The sequence below is a fragment of the Xyrauchen texanus genome, chromosome 42, assembly GCF_025860055.1.
Source record: "Xyrauchen texanus isolate HMW12.3.18 chromosome 42, RBS_HiC_50CHRs, whole genome shotgun sequence".
NCBI lineage: Eukaryota > Metazoa > Chordata > Actinopteri > Cypriniformes > Catostomidae > Xyrauchen > Xyrauchen texanus.
The window spans coordinates 26618986-26644575 of record NC_068317.1 but is presented as its reverse complement, the minus strand read 5'-3'; the positions used below and the strand labels follow the sequence as shown (position 1 = coordinate 26644575).

Below are 25590 nucleotides of genomic sequence, written 5' to 3'. Positions count from 1 at the left end.
TTATTGACCAGTTTAGCCATTGGTTGTTCCATGTCTTTTAATCATGACAATACATCTGTTTAATGCTGAATAATTTAAATTTGAACAAGTGCCATTGAAATGTATAGTTGTACTTGCAGTAAGGCAAGTGTTACTTATTTTTTAAATTTTAAACAGGAGAGTCAGGTCTCCCACCAGTATAGGGGTGTAAAGTACTTTAAAGGGCACCTATTATGGCAGTTTAAATGTTCCTAATATTGTTTTGGGAGTCCCCAACAACAGTTTTACATGCATGCAATGACAAAAAACACTTTTGTTGTCTTATAATATGCATTTATGTTTACCTGATTTGCTCACCGACTCCCAAATGATTCGTTCAACGACTCATTTTTCCAAACCCCTCCTTTGCGTGACGCTAATCTGCGGTGATTGGTCAGATGACCCAGTCAGTTGTGATTGGTATACTCTGTGCAGAGATTGTCGGAAACGGAACGCCCATCACCGCTTTGTAGTAAAAAAATCAAAATCAGAGAAGGAATTTGAGTTGATTTATGTTAGCGATCATAGCCCAAAGTTCGGTGGTAAACACCCAGTTATTGTTTGCGTTAGCCCAACGCATAAACATATTGATAAAGCACTGCATTACTACAAGTTATTGCTCTATTCTTTATGACAACTCCAATAACATCTTTGAAATATTTCACATATTTCAAAAAAATTGACATTGGAGACCTGGAAGCTGCACTGAGCGTAACTTACACAACACACACAAATACTTATTAAGCATGCTAAAAAACACATAAAAGCAACACTTATTAATAATACTTACAGGTTGTGATTCGGAGGAGGAAGCTGATCCACATAAACTTGGTACTGAACCTTCCTTCAGTATCAACCGGCTCGCGAATCCACACTTGAAAGCATTCATGTTCGTAAAGCAATCGTCATTAAAATGACGCGAACACAGCACAAGGTTCGGGCTATACTTGTGTGGTATAGTTGTAAATATAAACTCTAGCCACTGATTCTTCACATGCTCGTCCCTGGGCAGTGAAAAAAAGGTCGCTTTTGATATGTACTTCAGAACACAGCGTCTTGTTGTCGACATTTTTGTTTTCAAGTTTTCCCTGGTGTCTGCGTGCGCAATGAGTGGGCGCGGCCAATTTGATCATTTTTCGTCTTGACGTCACAACTAAAAGGAAAATGACTCATTGGAAAAACGATTCATTACATTGACTCGGAGTCGACTCCTACTTTTGAGAGACAATAACTTTTTTTACGGTGAACTTTCATATATAAAACTTTGCAGGATGTTTTTGTTCACTTAAATCTATGTTACACACTACATGAAAGGTAATTTTCAAAATTCCATAATAGGTGCCCTTTAAAAAGTAAAGTCATTTTAGTACATTTCTGGGATAGGCTACCCCAGCTGTGCCTGGTTTTGTCCCAAGTCTAAATCCACATACAGACAGAGACAGGGAATAACTATTTAGACAAGGAATTATTATTTATTCTAGAAATGAATCAACTGAGAAATGTACAGTTCTTAATATTTTCAATATAACATTATTCTGAACGCAGTGTGTGTGAGACTACATTGTCATGTTTTGGCATTCAAGTGTGTTTAAAAAGATTATCTTTAAATGGGATTTGCTTCATGTTTGACCATGTCAAATCCAATTCCCCAATGACCGCTTCACATGTCAAGAATAATCCTGCGTTTAATGTGCTTGTTCTCCTTTTTAGATAGCATTTCTCATGGAAATTGCAATCCACTGTGCAATTTTAAATATAGATCACCTTTATAGTTGGGAAATGGGAATAATTTCTAATACTTTCATAAATATTTAATTATGTTGAGTCATTTATCAAGGTTTTTAATCATTATGGTGAGAATTATTGTTAAAATGATCACAATTATTGTCATTATTAGGATAAAAAAAACATTGTTTTACCTTTTAGATTGATACATTTCATATTGTTGCCTCTTTTCTCATGTTCTGTTAACCTTTTCATAAGTAGGGTCTAAATTCCTCTGCAGTGCCCCCTGGAGTGAGTTATTTTTGCACGTGACACTGCACAGCCAGTTGAGGGGGGGAAAGAGTGTAGATGAGTATTTAAATATTTATTTATTTTGAATTTCATGTCATTAAAAAAATACTGTATATAATATAGTAAGCATGTGAACAAATTGGTTGTCTGCTGTACTGATTTATTTTGTTTTTATAGCTGTAAAAAACAAATGAACAAACCCTGTGAATATATCAGATGTAACTGTTATCATGGTGTTTTAGTGATAGTTTGGCTGTCTCATTCAGAAAACAATCATATTATATGCCTGAAAAGACTGTTTGAGTTGCTGTTTGTGTGAATGTACCGCATCTGCACCTTATCAGCAGACGTGGCTGCGTGCATGGGAAGATCGCGTTTAGATATGATGGCTGTGCATATACAAGCTGTGAACTGTTATCGTGGTACTTTGGTGACAATTTGGCTGTTTATTACATAATATAAACATATTATGTGCTTGAAAAGACTCTTTGAATAGCTTTGACGAATGACAACCGCTTTACTAATGTAAACAAATGGCAGCATGCATTGGAGGAAGATCATGTTTGATGTATTGACTGTGCATATAAGAGCTGTAAATTTTTTATCATGGTACTTTGGTAACAAGTTGGATGTAAATAAAATAAACTTATTTTGTGGTTTAAAATATTGTATGGGTAACTCTTTGAGCGAATATAAATAACAGACCCTTGACCAGCGCAGCCTGTGATGGTGCGAAAGCCATTTTGAATCTGGCAGCTTGTAACGTTACTGGTTGTTGCAGAAACACATATGTGTGACACTACTCTGCGTGGACCAGTTATTAACCGTCACATATGTGTGATGGTATGTATGGAAGTGTTAATATTGAAAACATAACAAATCATTTGTGCATGTATTTCAATACCAAAGTCAGCCATATTCTTTAGTCAGATTCTTTTATTTTTATCAGATTCTTTTCAATCTCGATATCATATGAAGGCACAAACTGTGCATGAATCTGAATTGCAACAAAAAACAAAACAAAATAAGGTACAGATATATGGAATCAAGCTTCATGCTTTTAATTAGCTTAGCTTGTTTTTAGCTTTAAAACTAACATGTCTGAAATGTTTATCCCATCAATAATGGATTAATTTTTCCTGGCTGGTGTGCAGGAAAGAGCCCAGGGACGCTGTTCCCCTTGACTTAATTTTGCTGTGTGACAGGATCCATAACCCACCCTGAATCCTATCAAGTGATGCGGTATGAAGTGTCGTCTTCTCTCAAAGTGCTTCAGAAAAGTTTTCATCTCTGCAGGGAACTGTCATCAGGTCCCTTTCCTCTCTCTCTCTCTCTCTCTCTCTCTCTCTCTCTCTCTCTCTCTCTCTCTCTCTCTCTCTCTCTCTCTCAGTCCCCATCAATTTAATAGGCTATCAGATCTGTCCAATCAGAGGGCAGTTCTACTGGTCAGGCTGAGGGCGATCAGCAGGTGAAGCTGAACCCCTCTGCGTTTCTACTTCCTGTCCCACCAGGGCGATGCCCTCACCACCGGCTTTATCCATCCAAAACAACACAAGTAACCTGCACTCTAACTATATATATATATATATATATATATATATATATATATATATATTTATTTTTACAGTGAAAAACTAAAGTTTTTTTACAGAACTTTGCTGTAAAGAATACAGTGACAGCATTTCAGGCATTATATCTTTTAAGTCTGGGGTTTTCAAAATAATACTTTCTTTTCCTTCTGAACTTTTCTGTAAATTGACTGCATAATAAGGTGCTATAATTGAAGGACATATGATGACTACAAGTTCATTAAAACAGGCTTTTTCAGGGACTAATTATGGGCAAAAACTGTCAATATAATATGAATAATGCATTAAACATTTACTAAAAAACAAGAAATGCATCATTAAACAAATATAAGAAAATCTCAATTCACACTTGAAGATTCTTTCAGTTTAATTTTTGTTGTTTTTTGTTTTTACTATAAATAATTAAGTAATTCATAATTTTTAACTGCTAATAATATAAAATGCTATAGTAAAACCTGCTAATTTGACAAATATGTTGACAATTTTTACAATAACATTATTATATATAACTGATATTTTTTCTGTATAAATATCTGTAATGTATCATTATTATATATTTTTAAATATACAATAATGCATATATATATATATATATATATATATATATATATATATATATATATATATATATATATATATACATACATACATACATCAGAGGCCTAGATCAGACCTCATGAGATGCACAAATGTGTGTGTGTGTGTGTGTGTGTGTGTGTGTGTGCGTAGATGTGTTTGAAAGCTATTTAACCTTGGAAAATAAAGAAATAAATTACAGTTGCAAAAGACATACATCAATTCATAAATTCTGTTATAGTATAAAGTCTGTTAAGTTTTATGTGAGTAGCCTATTTTTCACAATCAGTGACTCAAGTGTCAAATAAACATTACAATCAAATGACACAATCTTGTTTTTCTTTATATATCATGTTTATTCGTCTTCAACAATTAAATTCAAGTACATTTACAAATGTGAAAAAAAATCTGTTTCTTATTAATGCCCAGTTGCTGGTGTGTTGCACATGAATTTGCCATGCCCTGAAGCCAAATCCATCCCATAATGCTCCCAGTTTTTTTTAATTCTCCAATGCTCACAGCCAGGAAAATAAATCTATCCTAAAACAGCAACAATCTTGCAAAATCATTAATGTTTTGGTCCTCATCAATTCCATTTTTGGAAGTTATTGAGCAGTAATCTAACTGGTCCAGTGACCTCTTGCATAATTAAACGTTATCAAAGTGATCTGTCAGCAACTGGCAAACAACAGATGTTGCTCTTCGGTGGAGAAATCAGTCATTGCGCCCTGGCCTGAGCTTATCACAATTACCTTGATTTGTGCAGTGCAGAGTGTGAGATTCCTTGTCCCAAGTCTCTCAGAAAGCCCTCAATGGATCAATACCCTCCTCTGTGGCCCCACCCACCTCTTTTTATTCATCAGTGGCTTTGATCACAATCCTGGCTACACTACAAGTGAGCAATGCAACTAGAATTCTCTCGTTATAATTATCATTGCTTTTAGTCTGTGTTGTGTTTAATGCTGGGTTGGGTTAACTTTTTCCTTTAACAATGTATTCTAAGAAACTACTCTTAATTTTATAGTAATCCTGTTAGAAGTTACTGTTTGCCGTTATTTGCGTTACATAAACAATTTCAATTTATAATGGTAAATATAAAACCTAGAATTAACATCCAATGAAGAATATTGTTGTTCTTGAAGTGATTGCGCTCCCATTCTTTGTGTCGACAGGCTTTCATGTGCACACTCTCAGTAAACTATATAAAGTTTAATGACAACAGTGACACTGTATTTATTTGCCGGCTGTAAGGACAAGCTTGATATTCTGTTTAAATGAAAATACTCAATTTACTTTGAGTTTGTAACACTTAATTTCAAGAATATAAAAAATAATTGTCAAAAAAATATATATATATTGTTTTCAGTCTTTGGGCTTATCTTGCATCTGAAGAGGACTCAAAAATAATTGGAGCATTATGTACCTCTTTCAAAGCCCATGAAAGTGGTGATCACCCCAGTATAAAAGCTGTATCGTCAAATCATTTTGGTATGTCTATAAAATCCTGATGTGATCCGTGAATTCAATGGCTTTCCATTGTACACTTTCAACAGCTGCGCTCACAGCTCAATAATCAATAAAAGACCTTGAAGAAATGATGCCAGCTGATATGATGTAATCTTTTATTGTTGGCTGGATAATGCCTAAGCAGTGTGTGACTGAATCACTCAGTACTCTTTTATTCTCTCTCTCTTTATCTATCTGTGCTTGTGTATGGACATCATAGCATGTCTTCAACAACCAAGAGGCAGGAGACACACTCTACCTTCTCTTTCCCTTCGGTTTCATCAGCATTGCTTGGATAAAAAGGCCTTAGAGACAGAATCATTAGATCAAACAATAGATTTAAGATTGGGTACAAAACAAGAACATCCTCTATGGTTATTTGGAAAGGTTTCCCCTCGTTCAGCAGCTACTCAGAGTTTCTGTCCTCAAAATAGCGGTCAGCGTTGGCTTGGCTCAGTACAGCCTGAACTTTGGTTTTAGAGAAAGTTACGACAGCTGGAAGCCTTGGTCTTTAGAAGGGATGCATGGGATCTTACTGGGCTGTTTGAAAATCCAAGGAAAGCAAAGTTAGGGTTTGAAGAAAGCAACATGAGCAATTCTGGAAAAAAAGGCAGGCAGAGTAAGGGTTAGGTCTAAAGCCTGGTGCACATGATTTTGGTCTCAATTTTACCAAATTTCAAGAATCGTACAAAGATTTATGTAGCTGCTGGGCAAAATCTGCCAACTTTGATTGCTTATGTGGTGTGCTCTCCAATGCATGACTTAATCTTAATTATGCATGAATTCCAATGCATGAATTAATCTTAAACCACATCTACACTAATTGATTTTTGTTTGCAAATACATTGATTTAGCTATGTTTATGCCTCTCATTCACACTGGATTTTTTTTGCATGAAAATGCTCTCATGCACCACACACTTTGGAAAGCGATGATGTCAGAAAACTGAAAATGTAGTTTTCAAATGTAACCAAAGTCCTAAAGATGTTGCATAATCTGCCTTTGTTTTCATGCAAGATCTCACCAGGTTCATTTTGTACAATCTGACAAACATCAGTCATAAAGACAGAAAATAATCTGTCCTTAATGTGAGCACCTGACTTAAGTCCCAAATAATACTATATGTATGTAAACACGAGAACACCTATCTATGCTTGCTTGATTTCACTTGTTGTTGCATTCCATAGTGTCAAAACGCAATTCAATTATTAAATATAAACTAAATCTTTCAGCAAGTCAATTTATTTTTTGTATAGTCATTTATACTATATATAGCATTGCCACAAGGGGTGCTAAAGTGAGGGCCTTCTTCATAGTTAGTCTTCTCTCAGGTCAGCTACCGTCACGGTAGAGCAACAATTTTAAGAGAATTTCACTAAACAAGTTTGTAAAAGTTAACATGTTTGTTTGTAAAAAGTTGTCAACATGTTTATAGCTAGCTACCTAAATAATATCACATTAATGCTGCAAACATTTGAATGTAGCTCTATCGCCCCCTTGAGTATGGAGGTTTGTAGCTGCAACAGTAGTGCAAGCAGAATTGTAAACATACATTCCGGATTTAAAACAAGTTAAGCTCAATTGACAGCATTTTTGGCATAATGTTGATTATGACAAAAAGTCATTTCGACTCGTCCCTGCTTTTCGTTAAAAAAGCACAAATTTGGACAGTGAGGCACTTACAATGGAAGTGAATGGGGCCAATCCATTAACGTTAATATGTGCCCGGTTTCAAAAGCATAGCCACAAGACGGAAACAAAATGGGTGTTAGCACGATTTTAGTGTGATAAAATCACTTACCTTTTCTGTGTAAAGTTTCATCCAAGTTTACAACTTCGCTGTCATGATGACATAATGCCTTAAACCCTGTAATCCAGCAAAAAACATTGATTCAAACTACAGCTCAAATAATACACAAGTTTTAACAGAAGTATTAAAGGCCTTTATAAATTAAACGCTTCACATTTCTGCCTTTAAAACAGCCAAAAATGGGCCCCAATCACTTCCATTGTAAGTGCCTCACTGAAACCTTGATTTTTGCCTTTTTATGGAAAAAGGGGGTAACAGTCTAATGTATTATACTTACATTCATGGCTGCATTTGCATACTTTCATACTTCTGCAAAGTATTGTTTCTGGCCTAAGGCTGTTCGCAGAATATGGAATATGGGAAATGAAACATTTCCCCCTTTAAATATTCATCATGAAGGTCAATCAAGACTCAATAGTGGGTGTATAAGTGTTATTTTAGGAATCGGGTGTCATTACATAATTTCCCCCGAGATCCCAGTGTGTGCTGTAAATGAATGTGTCATCTAATTACCAATCAGCATAATGACTACATCCTGGCCATGCCTATATCCTGGGCCTTTTCTACAATTCAAACACTTTCAGATTTCACACATTAACTACATGTTGTTTATTCCTAAGCATGAAAATATTTCACATTAATGATGTATTTATGGGCCTCAGTAGTTCACACATCATACTGTTCGAGATTGTATGCAAAGAAGTGACACAAAATAGTAAATTCTGTTTGAAAACATAAAGCTCAAATTGAACAGATCCATATGGAAATTATCTATGTTATATACAACTCATCAATGCAAATTATCATGCAATTGGCATCTACAAATCAGCACAATTTTATTTTTTTAAATCACTCAACAAATTTTTATTCAGACACACACACACACACACCGGTTCCCATACCAAAGCAAACACCACTCTGAAGAGGAACAGCAAATTACCATTGAGTGCAGTGTCCCAACGCTATGATGAAACTTCATGGAAATAACCTGCAACATCTGCATCGTGGCCACTGCTGTAGAGCAAATGCACGTTTTCCTTTCACTTATCGCATCTCTTCTCTGCCCAATGCATTCTTGGGTTCAGAGAAGAAGATGAAGAATTTCAGATAAATTCGATCTTTTTCTGAAGCCTTTACATTTGCTATGTTCCAAAATGAAAGCTGCCTTCCTAGACCACATTTGGAAAGGTATTTTACTGTAGGTGCGCTCCCCGAAGGCAAAGGAGTCCCAGAAGGTTGGCACCAACAATATGCTTTCTTCAAAGATACCTTATTTTACAGGATCACATGCATCGCTGGCAGAGAATGCAATCCCAGCATGTACTGCAACAAGTATCATCAAAAATGGCAGATGAGCTGGAAGACATGCAACCGTAATCATGAAGATTTACCCAATATTTATGTGTTTCAGCTGCTGATTACTGTCTGTGCTCCCATTGTTGGGCTAGCTGTAGGGTAACCAACTGTCCCGTATTAGCCAGGATGTCCCGTATTTTGGCTGAAATGACAACATTTTCCAATATTTTAGATGCAAAATTCTCGATGGGGGAACCACACCCCAGTCAGACAGTGAAATGCTTGAGTGGCCCATGCACAGATGGCGAAAGGTTGGCAACCCTAGCTAGCCACCTTGTGTTTTTGCTAATTTGCATAAAGTTGAACTCATGATTGATTTTGTTACAGTTTCAAACTCTCACTGAAATGAATGAATTCTGGCTGATTTTTCACTGCAAAATGCTGTCATACTGAACATCCCTTTAGAGTATCATGTTGTTAGCTTAGCAACATGCTAATGTTAAACTGCAAGTCTTAATGCAATGTGCATCACTTGAGCACTGTTGCCTATGTTGAGCATTTCTAATCAGTCACTAACATTTTATCTCAGTTAGGATGCTGTCTTAGAAGATAGGTGTTTATGTTGACGGTACAGAGCTAGGCAGCCCACACATTTTTGGAACAGAGCTAATGTGTTTAATAAATGTGTCAAATATGAGAACATGTCTGGAAGCTTTTCTGGTTGTACAGGTTTCCACTTTAGTCCCATAATACCTCTGAGACCAGAGAAACTTTAATTACAAATCAAGCAGCTCGGGGTGGTTGCCAATGACACCCCATTCTATGCACACACTCCAAAATTGTTACTCTTAATTGTAGGTCATTGCAAAACTGATGTGTCAGTTGCTGTGACTGCTAATTAATTCTGCTCACAAACGAAGCCAGGGACAGAATCCATTTGCTACTCTTTAACCTGGGAGAGGGTTGCATGTCCGATTGTCATGCTCTCATTATGGTAGAGTGCTTGTCTAAGATTGTGACTTTTTAACGGAACAAGGAAGACTGGCTCACGTTTTTGCATTTGTGATGTTGTTTATATTAACTTTTCTCTTTAAAATGTGCACATTTATTAAGAAAGTACATAGGGTCAATTTTGATTTAACGTTGTCTTTAACGCAATCAATATGAAATGCCATTCGCAGCCTATTTTACCTCCATAATGTGACTGTGGCAGGGCTCTACTACGGCGTATCCCTCCTCCTTCCCGGGTTTTGCCACCAGTGTAAAGGGATTAATGGAAAGGAGGAGGTGAGAACCAGCTTGACAATATAAATAATAGTTTAATAATAAACTGAACCAAATAGACACAAACACACACACGGGTGTCGGGCAGCTGTCTGTAAATATCTCTCTCGCACTGCCATCTCCGGTCGGCCTTTATCCCTCTCGGAGGTTTGATTAGCCTGATTAGGGGCCAGCTGTGCGGAATCACAACCCGGCACCGCCCTCCGCCCTGCTACAGTGATTTTTTTTGAGTGTAAGAGTGAGAAATATGGACAATGGGACTTGAAAAGGTTTTAAATGTGCTCTTTAAACAAAATGTGTGCAATAACAACAAGGACAATTATATAAAAAAAAAAAAAAAAAAAGTGTCCATTTTGATTTCATGTTCTCTTTACATGAGCCAATCAGCTTTTAATTCATACCCAATTAGATGTAGGGTTGTCCGTGTGAACACAGAACCTTTCAGAGTTGGATGATCAGCCTCATAATGCCTCTGTCAGAGAAAACAAGCATCATAAATAATGAATTACAAAACAAGGCTGTCATTAAGCGCTTCCTACTGTCTCTGTCCAGCTCAGGGAGGAAGTGGGTAGACAGCATGACTCATGCACTGACTTGCAGAGATGAGCCTGAGAAATAGAAAGAAATAGAGATAGATTCAGAGAGAGAGAGAGAGAGAGAGAGAGAGAGAGAGAGAGAGAGAGAGAGAGAGAGAGAGAGAGAGAGAGAGAGAGGAAAAGGTCAGGATGGAGGCAATGAGAGAGAGTGGGCTGCCATTAGAGTTCATTCAGAAGTTAAGAGTCACGTCGACTCTCTCCAGTAGAGTGGACCAGAACATGAAAATCACACCTTGTTCGTTTTTTATAGGAGTACTGTGTAACATAAAAGCATCATATAACATAACGATTAAATAACAGATAAACGGGACGAGAGTTTTGGATGTTTGGAATAACACCTCTGAGTCCAGTGAAGGTCATGCCGACAGACAGCCGGATATCACAGTCAGTTGCTTATCGCAGGACCTTGAGAATACCAGGGAAAAATACCAGTTTCTCTTTCTCTTTCACCTTCAAAGCAGGCATCAAAGAATACTTGATATTATCATACTGGTATTTGCAGATGGCGGTGCTCTTCATAAATTAAGTCAGTGTGTAGAAAAGGTTGTGTCTTGGGACTCAATAGATTAATAAATCTGGGGACAAGTGTCTGGATGCCCCTGTTTTGCATGTGAATGACACACCAGTGCGTGTTATTAGCTTTGGTCGGAGGAGCAAAGCAACAGAGAGGGGGACAGTGGAGAGACCATTCAAGAGCAATTGTATTTGCATTAAAAATGTATCAATGAACAATCATGTTACAGGAGGTCTGCTGAAAATCCCATTCTGAAGGAACATGTGGTGTACAATTGAGTCCAAAAGTCTTATGTCACTCAAGGAAGTACTACTTTGCCTTCTTTTCTAATATTTTTTTTTAATATATAAAATAATCAGCATAACAATATGAGTGAAAATTGTTTAAAATATCCATCCATCCATCCATCCATCCATCCATCCATGCTTCAAGCAGTTTCTAGAACAGTAAATTAAATAACATTAATTTAGCTCATCACACAATTTAAATGTTTTTCAATGTTATTCAAATGGATTCAATACAAGTTAAGCTCAACTGACATCATTTGTGGCATAATGTTGATTACAACAGAAAATAATTTCACCTTGTCCCTCCTTTTCTTAAAAAAACCTCCACAAATCTGAGTTGCAGTGTGGAAATGAATAGAGACAATCTGTAAACATTACAATCCTCACTGTTTCAAAACTATAGCCATGAGATATAAACAATATTCATGTTACCATGATTTTAGGGTAAGAGATTTGCTTACTAGTCTTTTCTGTGTCTTTGTTGCCATGACAACATAACACAGCAAACCCTGACATCCTGGTAACAATGATTTCAACAACTTTACAGATCAAATAATGAGTTTTAACAGAAGAATAGGCTTTTATAAAATTATTGCATTACATTTCTGCCTTTAAACCCTCAAACATTTGCCCCCATTCACTTCCATTGTTGGTGCCTCATTGCAACCTCGAATTTCTGCTGAATAGTTTTTTGTGGTTATCAACAATTTGCCACAAATGCTGTTGATTGAGCTTAACTTAATAAAAGAGTGTTAAAAATCCATTTGCATTGGTACAACTGCATTGGTGAAACTGAAACTGAGCAGGGTATTTTTAATTCCCAGCGTGCTTTGCACTGGACACAATAGAAGAGTAAATAATAAAATTAAGTGTTATAAAAAGTATTGTGTTTTTGTGCAAGATGCATATAAAAGGGGATACTTCTTAGTGTTTAATGTTTTGTTATCTTAAGATTCAAAAGAGTTTCTGTTATGTTGTAGTTTTAGGGGTTACCATTATGGTGAATGAGTGGAACTTGAGTTTAGGATGAGGACAGCTATATGTAGCATAATAAACTGATTACTCTTTTCATTGCGTTTTGCTGTCCTAACCATAGCATAAATACTAAAATACAGTCTATGGTACCTTCCATTAGCATGTATTTAGCATGCAAACATTCACTCTTACTGGTTAGTTCAAAATACATTTTACATTCACATGTCTACTTTTGTTGGGTTTACCCAATTCAACTAGGTTTTTGTCCACACAGTAGAACTGCACACTAGCATTGAAAACACTGAAAGACAGAGACCGCAGGAACCTGGTTATTGAACACAAACACTGTGAATTTGTACTAAGGCAAGCAGACAGTACTGTAGATGTTTTCCTGCGCTCTGCTTGAACCAGAAACGAAAAAGTGACTTTTTTCCCCTCTTTGCTTTTCACAGCGAAGCTTTCCGTGAAGATTGAACACCCTGTGTTTACGGGAGGAGGAGACCTGAGAGCTTCACTCTGAAAGGGCCTCTCTGGGGGTAGCCCACATTTAAGAGATCTGATTAATCACAGTCTCTCTCTCTCTCCCTCTCTGAGGTGATAGCTCAGAGGTAGCAGGAGTCCTGGCCCTCGTTATGTGTGCGTCCATGGAGAGACAGAGTTTACAGAGTGGTGTGTGAGCTGGGGAGATGAATGAACGCCACGGTGAGATAATCAATTATCACTTTCTCCACCCCTGGAAAAGGCCGTACACACATACTCACTCAAAAGTGCTCACCCACGCCCACAACTGTGTCATTTTTCATGTAAAGTTTGACTTGTGGGAAATCTTTTTATTAGGGCTGTCGATTGAACGCATTAACATAAGTGGTTAATGATATGAAAAATAATGCTTAGAAATGTATTTACTTAATCATGCCCCCGATCCATAAGTAAATTTCATAATAAAGAATGTTCCTACCATCGGAATAATTCAAACTTGATGTTTTTGCGAATTTGTGGCAGTAGGGGGTAGTCAGCGCTCCAGCTCTACAGGGAACACATCTCTTCAAAGCAACAAGCAGGCAGTGCAGCCTTCCATAGATGACACATTCTTGCACTCAAAGACTGAGTTCAGAATGGCACACTACTCATACTACTCTTACTACTTCTGCCATATGTGTCTATGGCAGGAATAGTGTGAGTAGTACGGTAGTATGCATGCACAGGGGCGGGCTTACGATTTCTGAGGCCCCAAGCAACTGACCAAGCTGGAGCCCCATTTTGAAAGGTTTTGCTTAATTACAAAACATTATTTTTAAATCATAATTTTAAATAAAAGCCAATCAACCATTAACATTTTGGAATTCAGTTGTTATTTATTCATTTTATAACCCAACAATTATGTATTGTTGTCCAGTTTGCCATTATAATATGATACAGTATTTTATGACTTTGTATATTCCTGTATTATTTACTTTACTTTCACTTGGCGCTTATATTCTGATGCTGAGGCTGTATTTTATGCGTTGTAGGCAACATTTGTAACTGTAACAATAAACATACAAAGCATGGCGGCCCTTCAGCACACTAGAGCAGAAGGGGGAACAACGTTGCCGTTTATCAAGCGCTGAAATTTGCTTGTTGCAGAACAATCTGGAATAATTGTTCCAGTCCCCTCTTTGCAGCCTGAGCTTGCTCAGAACGTTAAATCTTTGTGACACCTGCGCTAAATGAACAAACAATCTAGACACAGTTCAATGACTGAAACAGAATGCAGGTGTCTAGGCATGCATTTTTGAAAACTGGAGCTCTTACTAACTTGACACAGTGCCTAAAAATGTGCCAGTCCTCCGTGAGACACTGACGAAAGAGCGAGACGCAGTGCAGCAGGTTTGAACGTTCGTCCAGCGTGTGTTTACAAAGGAAAACAATGTCAAAACAGAGCAGATGCAGGCAAAAACTTGTTCAGTGTGAACAGCCCCTAACTCATCCGTTTGCGTGTATATGAGTGAGAGCGCGTGCACGAAACAATTTCATATGGCATATATTTTTTTCATAAATTACCAACACCAACCCTATTTAAAGTCCCCGTGAACCGGAAGTTGCAAACGACTTTTCTCCAGTGTTGTGACATATTTCCGAGAGAAACGGAATACTAAATGAGGCAAAATAGTGGGCGTGGCTTTTTTTTCCAACTAGCACCTGATTGGATCTAAAAAAGTAGGTGTTTCATTCAGAAATGGAGGCAGATCTTAACGCAAGTTTACAATCGGTTGTTGAGGATTACTCGCCGCCTGAAACACCGCCAGCAGTCCCCTTCCTGCAGCAGGAGGAAGATGAAGAAGAACAGGAACACACAGAGGATCATTTCGTCACGGGGGGAATCAGACCTTACATGTTTGAGCCGTTACATGCGGAGGGTTCGAATGGTAAAAAGTGTTCCGTGAGTGTCACAACCAAATATGCACCTCCTCGCCATCTCTCCTTTCACACGCTGTCAATGCTCGCAAACACACAGGCAGCCTGTCTACTGTCAGTTGGAGGGCGTGGTTTACGGATGTTAAGGAGACACCTAAACCGTCAAACCTACGTCATCAGGCAAGGTCCTCCAATGCAGAGGGGCGGGGAATTTTCAGATTTTGATTAAAGATTACGAAGCCAAAATTTTTTTTTGTGTGGATTGACTTGCATGGATGAATTGTTCACCACAAAACGATCAATTTAGGCAAACAAAGTAAGTATGGTCAATTTTTAATTCATGGGGACTTTAAAAAAACTCACCTGTGACCCCAGCGGTTTCTAACGTGAACCGCAGCATATTCGCACGTGTACCCAGAACAACATGTCACCCCTCAAGCATTTTTTGCGGAGCATTCGTAAAAGGGATGTCCAGGGCCCCACGCAATTGTGTGGTTTGTTGTGGTGGTTAAAAGCGCTGCTGAGTATGCAAATCTGAAAATGGAACGAGCACGACAGAAGGTCCGTCAAAGTATGTTTTTTAAAAGTTTTAAACTACATTTAATTTAACAGAGCATCCTAAAAACACAGGGCTTATGACTAGAGATGCTGAAAACTAGTGAGACACAACGCAATGGGTACATAGACCAACAATAAAACATTAGGATTTTTAGGATTATGTTCAATAATATGGAACTTATACAAACAATATTATAAACTTTAAAGCCATTTTTTGTATCGGCTAAATGCTTTACTTGTCTGCTGCCACAATCTATGTATATGATGTAATATATTTGAATTATCTACATTTTAATATTTACATTTATGCATTTGGCAGATGCTTTTATCCAAAGTGACTTACAGTGCACTTATTACAGGGACAATCCCCCCGGAGCAACCTGGAGTTAAGTGCCTTGCTCAAGGACACAATGGTGTTGGCTGTGGGGATCGAACCAGCAACCTTCTGCTTACCAGTTCAGTGCTTTAGCCCACTACGCCACCACCACTCATATATATCATATATTTATTATATATTATAGCCTGTTTATAATTATTTAAATTTTTACGTAGGCCAACTAATTATCATTATTTGGGCCTCTTAGTAAATACTTTTATGCGATTAATTGTGACTAATTAGATTAATTAATCTGCACATCATATCATTTAATTATATGTTTTAATTTATTGATTAATTTCCCTACTTTGCATCTATTATGGGATATCGGGGCTAGTTGTCACACAGGAAAGTTGTCACAAAGGCTATATCTCAGTAGCTTTAACATTTTTAGTCAGAAGTCCAATTGCACAAATGTGTGTTCCCCTTGAAGTGATTTTGGATGTTAGTTTCAAATACCTAGTTCAGTCTTGAGTAAGAATCGAATTTCAAATTGGCCAAACAAAATCTGCAATATCATCATATTTTGCCAAAGCTGTTATTGGGTAAAACAGTAAATACAATAAAAGCCCATTGATAGACATTCAGGCAAGAGTCAACTAGATAATGAAGGTAGACTTAAACCCATATGGGTTCTGAAAACAAGGGTTTGTTCATTGAAGTCAGATTGGGGCAGGTTGTCACGCATGTTTTGAATGTTATTCATTTTTACTATTCATTATTTACAATATTTGTTGGCCATAACAATGTTTCGATATCTTTGTAAATTAGCAAACACATTTTTACTGTTTCATGAATAGGTTTGTGTTTTATAATTGGTTTACAGTTTAAATTTAGCTGAAAAGCCAATAGGGCTGTTTAATGGCACATTCAGTTGTGACAACCTCCTTAACCATGTTTTCTAGTATAGTCGCAGCTCTTGAAACCATTGGAGACATTCCAGACCGAAAGGGTTTTTACAGAACACACTTGGAGGAATATAACTCACTAAAGTTTGTGAGGAGAAGAGCAATAGATGGTAGGAGATGGAGAGAGATAGAGAGCGATTGCACCAGAATGGGATGAGTGGTGTCCGCTGAGAATTTGGAAGTGGAGGATCTCTCTCGCATGTTCAATCTGTGCCAGCTCCAACACTGTTGAAATAAATTGCTTTTTAAATAGATTGCTAAGCTTCTATCAGTGAGCCACTGATGTGGGTACATTTCATAGGCTGCTATTTAAACCAACCTAAACCCCATCCACAGAGTAACCTTATTAAAGATACAGGTGAGTTGGACTTCACTACCTCAGTGTGCATCACCTCCTGCCTGAAATTCATCTCTGAAACGATACTTGAGATAACCGCCGCACACATACCAATGAATAAATAGCAGGGTTGTAATTAGAACAAGGCTTAGTGGGGGTTGTTTCAGCTCTCTGAATTAAGACGGTGTGTTCACACTTGGCAGGTTTTGTTAGATTAAAATGAACTCTGGTGCGATAGCTCTGATAGTGCGGTTCATTTGAACAACTGTGAACGCTGTCACTCGAACCTTGGTGCGCACCAAACAATCGGACCAAGACCACCTGAATAGTGGGTCTCGTTCCGCTTCCAAACAAACTCTGGTACGGGTCAGTTGATATATGCAGCATGGACCAAAGATGTCTCAACAGACCAAAAACAGGATGTAATTTGCTTAATTCTGACATCAAGCATATCTGGTTCTTCTCATCATATGAGCTATGTTGCCCATTACAGTTCAGTACAGGCGTCGGAACCGCCATCAGCCGTCCTTGCAGCATATCTTCGTTTGTGTGTGCACATTTTATTAGCTCTTTATTTGATCTCAGCTGGTAAAAATACCACCATATATACATATATAAATCCAACGAGTGCATTTCGCCCAGCAGCCAGCATTGTTTTGGATAATTGCAAGTTCCGTCAAAAATGATCCGTCATATATCTGTCCAATCAGGTTGTGATGTTTTCCTGATGCCTTTGGTTTTGTATCATTAGGTTCGGTGTTAAAAATGCCAGTGTGAACACTAAGGGAACCAGTACTAAATGTATCATTTTCTTTTTTGGTCCGGACCAAGAGGACCGAACTACAAGTGTATACACATCCTAAGAGGAAGAGGAAACAGACATTTTGCCAGGCACAACAGGCCTGATATTGGGGAGTTTCCAGAGACTTTGAAGTCATAAGGTTGTCAATTTTAGAGGTTGTGAGGTTTTGAAATTGTGAAGTTGCAACGTTTTAAAGTAGCAACCCTGTGGCATTACAGGGTTGTGATGTCATGAGCTTGGTTGCAAGGTTGTGAGATAGCGAGGTTGTGTTGTAATAAGATAGCAGGGTTTTGAGGTAGCAAAGATTTTAGAGAAATGCACCCTCACGCTAAGAGTCACGCTAGCGACTCTTTGCCTGCACCACCAAAACGTCACCCTTAGTCGCCCCTTGTACATGGGTGCAATGTTTTGTTCCTGGCAGGCAGCAGATTCCCTTATCTCGCCCCTACCCTAATCCTAACCATTTGGAGCCTGTAAAACAGAGTAACCTGCCAGAAACAATGTATGGCACCTTTCTCCTTGGTCCATATGTTAAGCATCACACTGGTGCCATTTCCAACTTGTTATAGAAGATTACATTTTAAGATTAAAATGAATGAAAATTGTGTCATGATTTACTCCAATGAGGTACAAAGCATGCAAGGTTGTAATGTAGCGAGGTTACAAATCTGCAATGTTGTAAGGTAGTGAAGATGTTAAGTTGAAGGAACACTGAGGTAGTGAGGTAGTTGCTTCCACTTCCTTGGCTCCACAGCTGAAGAAAATGCATGCAAACGCAGCACATTTTCAGTTGATTAATGCCACTGATCTTATTTGTGGAAAAGCACATTATGGTCCTGAAGGAAGCCAAGGGGAATGATAGAGCATCATTACATCATGCTCTAGGAAATGGAGAAAATCCCGTAAAAGAACTTACTTAAAGATGCTGAGCTCATAATAATACAACTCATTCATTAGTCAAAGTTGAATTATCAATTGAAGAGAAAAGAATAACACTATATAATAATACTGCATACTCAAGTATAAACTGTAGCTAAGAATTGTACAGTTTTGCTTGTAAAGCCGGTAAGAGTAGTAGTAGTATATGGAAGAACTGTATCTTAAATACCTAATGTCTGGCCATCTGTAAATGTCTAGTAGTCATTATTGAAATAACTAATAGCTACATTAATGAACAACAGTCACCATTTTAAATTGTGTATTTTAACCCTAAACAGGGCTGAATAGATGAATTATCCATTCCTACAATGTTGTAAAGCTTCCCTTGATGGTGCATTTCTGTACAGACCAAAAAAATGGACAAGTACGCCTCAATTGCAGTGAATTTCTCGTATACCCCAGAATTAATTAAAGCTCCATTTGGATTAGGAGAGAAGTATCATCCAGAGGAAAATTTAGGACCTGTTGCAGCTGAGTGAGTCCAACTGTGAGACTGAATAACACAAAGTGTGACATAAAAAAGGAACATTAATCCTACAGCTGAACAATCAGAATGGAGACTGTTTTGGCCAGACAGAAAAAGAAAACCTGTTTCTGTCATTTATTATCAGAAATGGCATCCCTTTTTTTTTCTTTTTTACTTAAAGCATCATGGTGCTGAATAAATTAATTAAAGTAATAAGCCATGACCTCATGGAATAGAATGCAGTATTTCACACCAAAATAAAGAAATCATTTTAAATTTAGTCTTGCATTGGTAGCTTATATAAATGGTAAATGGTCTGCACTTATATAGTGCTTTTTTTAACCTTAGCGGTATTCAAAGCGCACATTCACACACATGTTGGCAGAGCTGCCATGTAAGGCGCTAGTCTGACAGGGGAGCAACTTGGGGTTCAGTGTCTTGCCCAAGGACACTTCAGCATGTGGAATCATGATGGCCAGGATCAAACCATCAACCCATTGATTAGTGGACAACCTGCTCTAACACCTAAGCCACAGCCACCCCCTTATAATATGAATATGAATATATATATATATATATATATATATATATATATATATATATATATATATATATATATATATATATTTATTTATTATTTTTATTTTTTAAAGCACAATTTACAAATCAGAATACAGTGAGGTCCAAACGTCTGAAAATAACATTGAAAATCTGGGATTTATTTATTTATTTTTATTTAAACCTATAAATATACTATAAATACAGTGGAAATAATACCTGGAACTTTTTGTTATGATTTTTAGAATTGTAAAACAAAGAATGATGTTATGATGTAAAGTGAAGAGGAATATTTAAGATTTTGTACTATTTCTAGGTCACTAATCAAATGTTAACATGTTATGTTTTATATATATATATATATATATATATATATATATATATATATATATATATATATATATATATATATATATATATATATATATATATATGTCAGATTTCCTGGTGTCAAAAGATGCTCTGTGATAACATGGATCATCAGGTCTTGCACAAACTTGTGGAGTCCATGCCAGTTGAGTGAATGCTGTCATTAAAGTAAAAGGGGGACATAAACACTTAAAAAAGTCTGAAATTCATGTATATTTGATTTCAACTTTTCACTCAAATTGTTATGCATATAAAATTATTAAATTAGAATATATAAATATAACCTGAAAAATAAAGTTCCCAAATCCCAGTTCCATTTATGATTTATCTGCCTTGTTTTCTTGCTTGCAATTATTATGCTTGTCGTTTTTTTGTTTTTTTTGTTTTTTGTTGTTGCATATTTGTTCGTTCTCTCTATTTAAAACAATTTCTTCAACTATAAAGAATAAAATATACAAATGCATCATTGTTTTACTTGAATCAAGCTTTATTAATCATATGAAGGGGAGAAACATTAAGCAAATGTGCACATAAAGATAATTTCAATAAAGTGCAAATTAGGATGAGCCTGAATAATTTCATAACATCATAAACTGCAGGCAGATGGACGTTAATCTTTGTGAGGGGTTTACACTGGAATCAGCCAAATATATTTACTCGGCATCAATAAACATGATATAAAAGAGATAATTCTGTCAACATGCTTCCCGTCATCAGAACTCTAACAGCAATTGTGCTATACAATGTGCGGCGAAGAATATTTTATAAAAATAAATAAAATAAATGAATGCAAAATTAAAAAAGTAAACAAAAAAGTCTTCTCATATCTATGAAAATTGTCTAACATAAAGGATGATAATACAGATCATTGTTAATGAGCAGCATGTGACCTTCTTGCAATAGTCACAACTAAGGCACTGTTTAGCATGAATAAAATAAATTATACTAAGAATAAAAAATCTGATGATGCATGCTAACAATAAAAAATTCCTTCATAAATAAAACAGAAATTCTCTAACAGACAAAAAACTGATATAATCTCATCTGATTTTCAGTTGTGTGTGTCCCCTAGTGGTAAAATATTTTATTATTCCTTCTCTACTCCCTTTATCAACACCTCCTCCTCTCTATTCATTTAAACACATAGCCGAAAGAACGATAATTACAGAGTGATCAACGAACTAGCCGCCTGATTGTTGCCTTTAGTCTGTGTGAAATGCTAATATGTCATTTAAATGTGCTAAATTATAATGGAGAACAAATTAAAATGTTTGCAGATTTACAAATCAATATACATCAACATTCGGTCCAAATGCAGTCTCTTTTGTTTTTATGCAATTTTTTAAATAAAATAAAAACCAAGCAAAATAAAAAATGTCATGTATATTTATAAGATCTGATACATCTGATCGTATGCTTTCATAAGTCAAGTAGATCCTATTAGCTTCCTTTAATGGATTTTCATGGACGTTAGAATGCGGCATCATATGCACGGCTGATACATATTCATGATATATGGGTGCCTACATGGGAAGCTACGCCAGAGTCAACCTAAGCCCATGGTAACTGTTTATCTGCAGTGTGTTCCTTTACAATCCGTCTCCCTACCAGCGCATACATTTAGCTGTCACTGGTGTTGAGGACATTTCATCCCCAGCCCCCAGCCCTCCTGGAGTTAGGACTTCCATATGGAAACCCTGCACGATAAATGTAATTTCAAAATCAATTTACATTAAAAAGCTGGAGTGTGTGAGGTCCTGAGAAGAGAATATATAGCACAAACCAAACGTATCTGCATCTACAACCCCGCCCCGCACGTTAGAATATAAAGCGCCCCTTGCAAAAACTGACACCTTTAAAAGCAAAACTCAAATCACAAATGTACATTCCACAAAGAAACACAAAAGCACAATAACACAATATACAAATAAAACCCATTCTTCATTTTTGGTGGCTGATTTACAGTGAAAATATATTTAGTAGTAGCCGGAAAATCAACAACATGACCATCAAACATAAAGAAGAAATGCAGCTTGCTGACTCAATACTGTACATGGGAGTGGGTTTAAATCTTAGCATTTGCAAATGTGTGTGTATGTGTGGGTTTACTTAGCTATAGTTAGTAGAGATGTGTCCCCAGAAGTCAGCTAAATCTGACAAAACCTCCATTTGGCGATTGTGCTCATTTGGAAAAACAACAAATAAAGTAAAATAATGCTGTTTTACTATTATGTAAATGTAGTTTGCTTTGAGGGGTAGGTTCAGGGATAGTCTATAGTCATTATGATAAGCTTTGTCTATGCCATGTCTCCATTTAAATAGCTAAGTTAACATGTATGTGATTGTGGATTTACTTGTTATAGTTTGGTGACAAAATTGTCCCCAGAGGTGAGATACATCTGACAAAACCTCCCTTTGAGGACATTCAGGGTCATCCTCAATTTGAAAAACAATGAATAAAGCAAATATTGTTGTAAATTCAAATAATGTTCTAATAATTCAAATAATGTTCTAAATTCTATAAATAATAATATATATTCTTTAGGGGTAGTCAATAGTAGTGTTTCTCAACCTATTTATCTTGGGTCCTCCCTTTGGAGACATCCTCAAATGGAAAAACGATTAATAAATAAAGCAAATAGTTGTTTTTGATTATTATTCAAAGAATGAAATTTTCTTTTAGGGGTGTTAGTCTAAAGTAATTATGATGGGCATAATTTAAAACCAAGAGAGGTCTACCTTATGTCCCCATTTAGTTATGTTTATTTAGCACTAGTTTGGGGACAAATTTGTCCCAAAAAGTTAGCTAAATATGACAAAACCTTCTTTTCTTGACATTCGTGTCACCAAATAATACAGTTATATATTACAGATAATACAGTTAACTTTTAAGGGTAGGGTTAGTCTATAGTTATTATAATTATTTTTGTTAAACCATATAAATCTATAGTTTGATACCCCTTTCAGATAGCTTAGTAAACATTCATGTGTGTTTGTGTGTGTTTGTGTGCAAGCAGGTGGGCCTTCTGGATTCAATGCTCTCTCTAGTCCACTGCAGACACCGCTGACATGACTCTCCTCGACTACGCGTATTCTTAAGCAATAACAACGAGCGCCGTATTATCCACCCAAGAATACCCGTCACCGAAGAGAGCCGTTTACAGAGAGAAACAACAGAACTGCCGGCATCGTCCGCGGCCGTTTGGAAAACGGAAAGGCCTTTCAAAACAATTGATTGAAGATGCTTTGTAGCACAAGGCAAGAGCCCCTCAACGTCTCGTCTGCAAACAGAAATTAACATAGTGCATTTCTTTCAGTAGACACCTCTGAGGAAATATGTGGTAAGTGTTTTTTTGTCGTTTCCTCCCAGCAATCTGTACCCTCACTGGACCATTCGGAGGAAAAGGTGCATTTAATGAAGGAGCTCGGGATTGGGGTGGGGGGGGGGTGTTGGTGTGGGGGGTGGAGCTGGAGGGGATGAATCTACCCCCCACCCCAACAGCGTAAACTCACCTGGGATGCAAGGGGCCCAAAGTTCCGTCCCTTGTCGAGGTGCATCGTTGACGATCCATATCCTGACTTCCATTTCCAGGACGATCATTGTGATGATAGTCCAAGGTTTGGGCCTCACCTAAAACACAGTGATTGCAGGGTTAGGGTTGATCTATGGAAGGAAGGAAGGAAGGAAGATCTAAATGCTCCACTTCATCAAACACTGCACCATCTCATCTGACTAAATGATATAGAAAGGGAAAAAATTAGGCAAACAGTCCATTAGCACCAAGAGAAGATTTCTATATGAAGAGATGGACTCTAATGGAGCATGACGGCCCCCCCTCTATACCACACTCGAGTATGACAGGGTGAAGGGAAAAAAGAAAAGAAGAGAAGATAGAAAGGAAAGGGTGGGGCTAAATTGTGTAATTAGTCTATAAGAGCATTTTTGATGAACATGCAACTTGTACATCGAATGCATCCAGTTGCATTGAGAATAGTGCATTGCTTGACAGAATATGTAAGAATTTGATTATGTTTGAAATGCATTAACACAGCATTGAAAAACAGGTTAGATTACTATTAGGTCATGTTTGGATATATGGTGCATTTAGAAAGATGATTTGGTTGGTTTTATTGTGGTGTCACAAATTTTAATATATAAAGAATGTAAATTATTTAGATGACAAAGATAAATGTGCAATAAATACATATACATATATAAATGCTATGTCTCCACTAACCCTGTTCATCAATCGATTGATTTTTTTTCTGTCAATAAAATATCTTTTGATACACAACCCTTGGTAATTTAATTTTCATGCATAATTGTATTCTGTTCTATTTCATATTTCCTATATTTGGTTTATATTAATAATTAGAGTAGCCAATGATTTTTGACATCTTATATATAGATTATTATAATTTTTTTCAAATACAGTTTTTATTACTAAACATAATGCATGAGAATGACTCAGAATTAAATGTAAAAAAAACTAAAACTTAGATAAAACATTTTTATATAAAATCGAAAAACAAATCTTAATTTTTCTACAAATGTTTCAATCTTACCAAAGCAAAAAAAATACAAATATATATATATTTATTTTTTGCTTTGGTAATATTGAAACATTTGTAGCCATAAAACAATTACCTTTTTTTCTATTATTTCTATATTTTACTTCATTTTAAGCAACAATTTATTTAGTTTTAAAAGGGTACCACTCATGCAATAAAATACATCAAGTGCATACCTATAAAAAAAAGAACGGCTTTTTCTATTTTACACTGATCATTCACAAAATGAAAAATACACAATCTCTACAACCATCAAATACACATCATGAAACCAGAATGGACAAACCCAGTTGGAAGAGACAGACAGAAAATAAAGATGAAAAGAAACTGGAGAAGAACAGAGACAGATGGAGGAATAGAGAGGGACAGAATGAGAGCTAGAGAGCTGGATCGCAACAAAAGCCACCGTACAACACACCGGCAGTGTAGCAGCCTGCTGCTCGCTCACCAGACCCCCAGCCTGCTATACGATGAAGCACACCTCTCTCTCACACACACACACACACACACACACACACACACACACACACACACACACACACACACACACACACACACCCTGACGCAGGGCACACTCTCCCAGTGCTATAGCCCCAGGGCTCTCACTCTCTATGTCCATTTCTGAGACCATACGCACACGCACACACACACTCAAACTCAAAGACAGCGACCAGGGACTCAACCTCTGTCCAAACCCCACTAGAACTCCAAAAGTTAATCACTGGCCTTCATGCATGAATTTGGCTTTTTTGTGGGTTGTTCCTTTGGGTCCATTTAAACACACTCTATTTATCCATATCTTTGGCTAAATTATGAATTTTCTTCGTCCTCCACTTTTTAT

At 36.9% G+C, this 25590-nt stretch overlaps 1 pseudogene; it reads right to left on the bottom strand.

Annotated features, from left to right (window-relative positions):
- The window catches only part of LOC127635027 (dihydropyrimidine dehydrogenase [NADP(+)]-like), a 304510-nt pseudogene extending 279130 nt beyond the window's left edge, over positions 1 to 25380 (bottom strand).
- Positions 25381 to 25590: the final 210 nt, after the last annotated feature.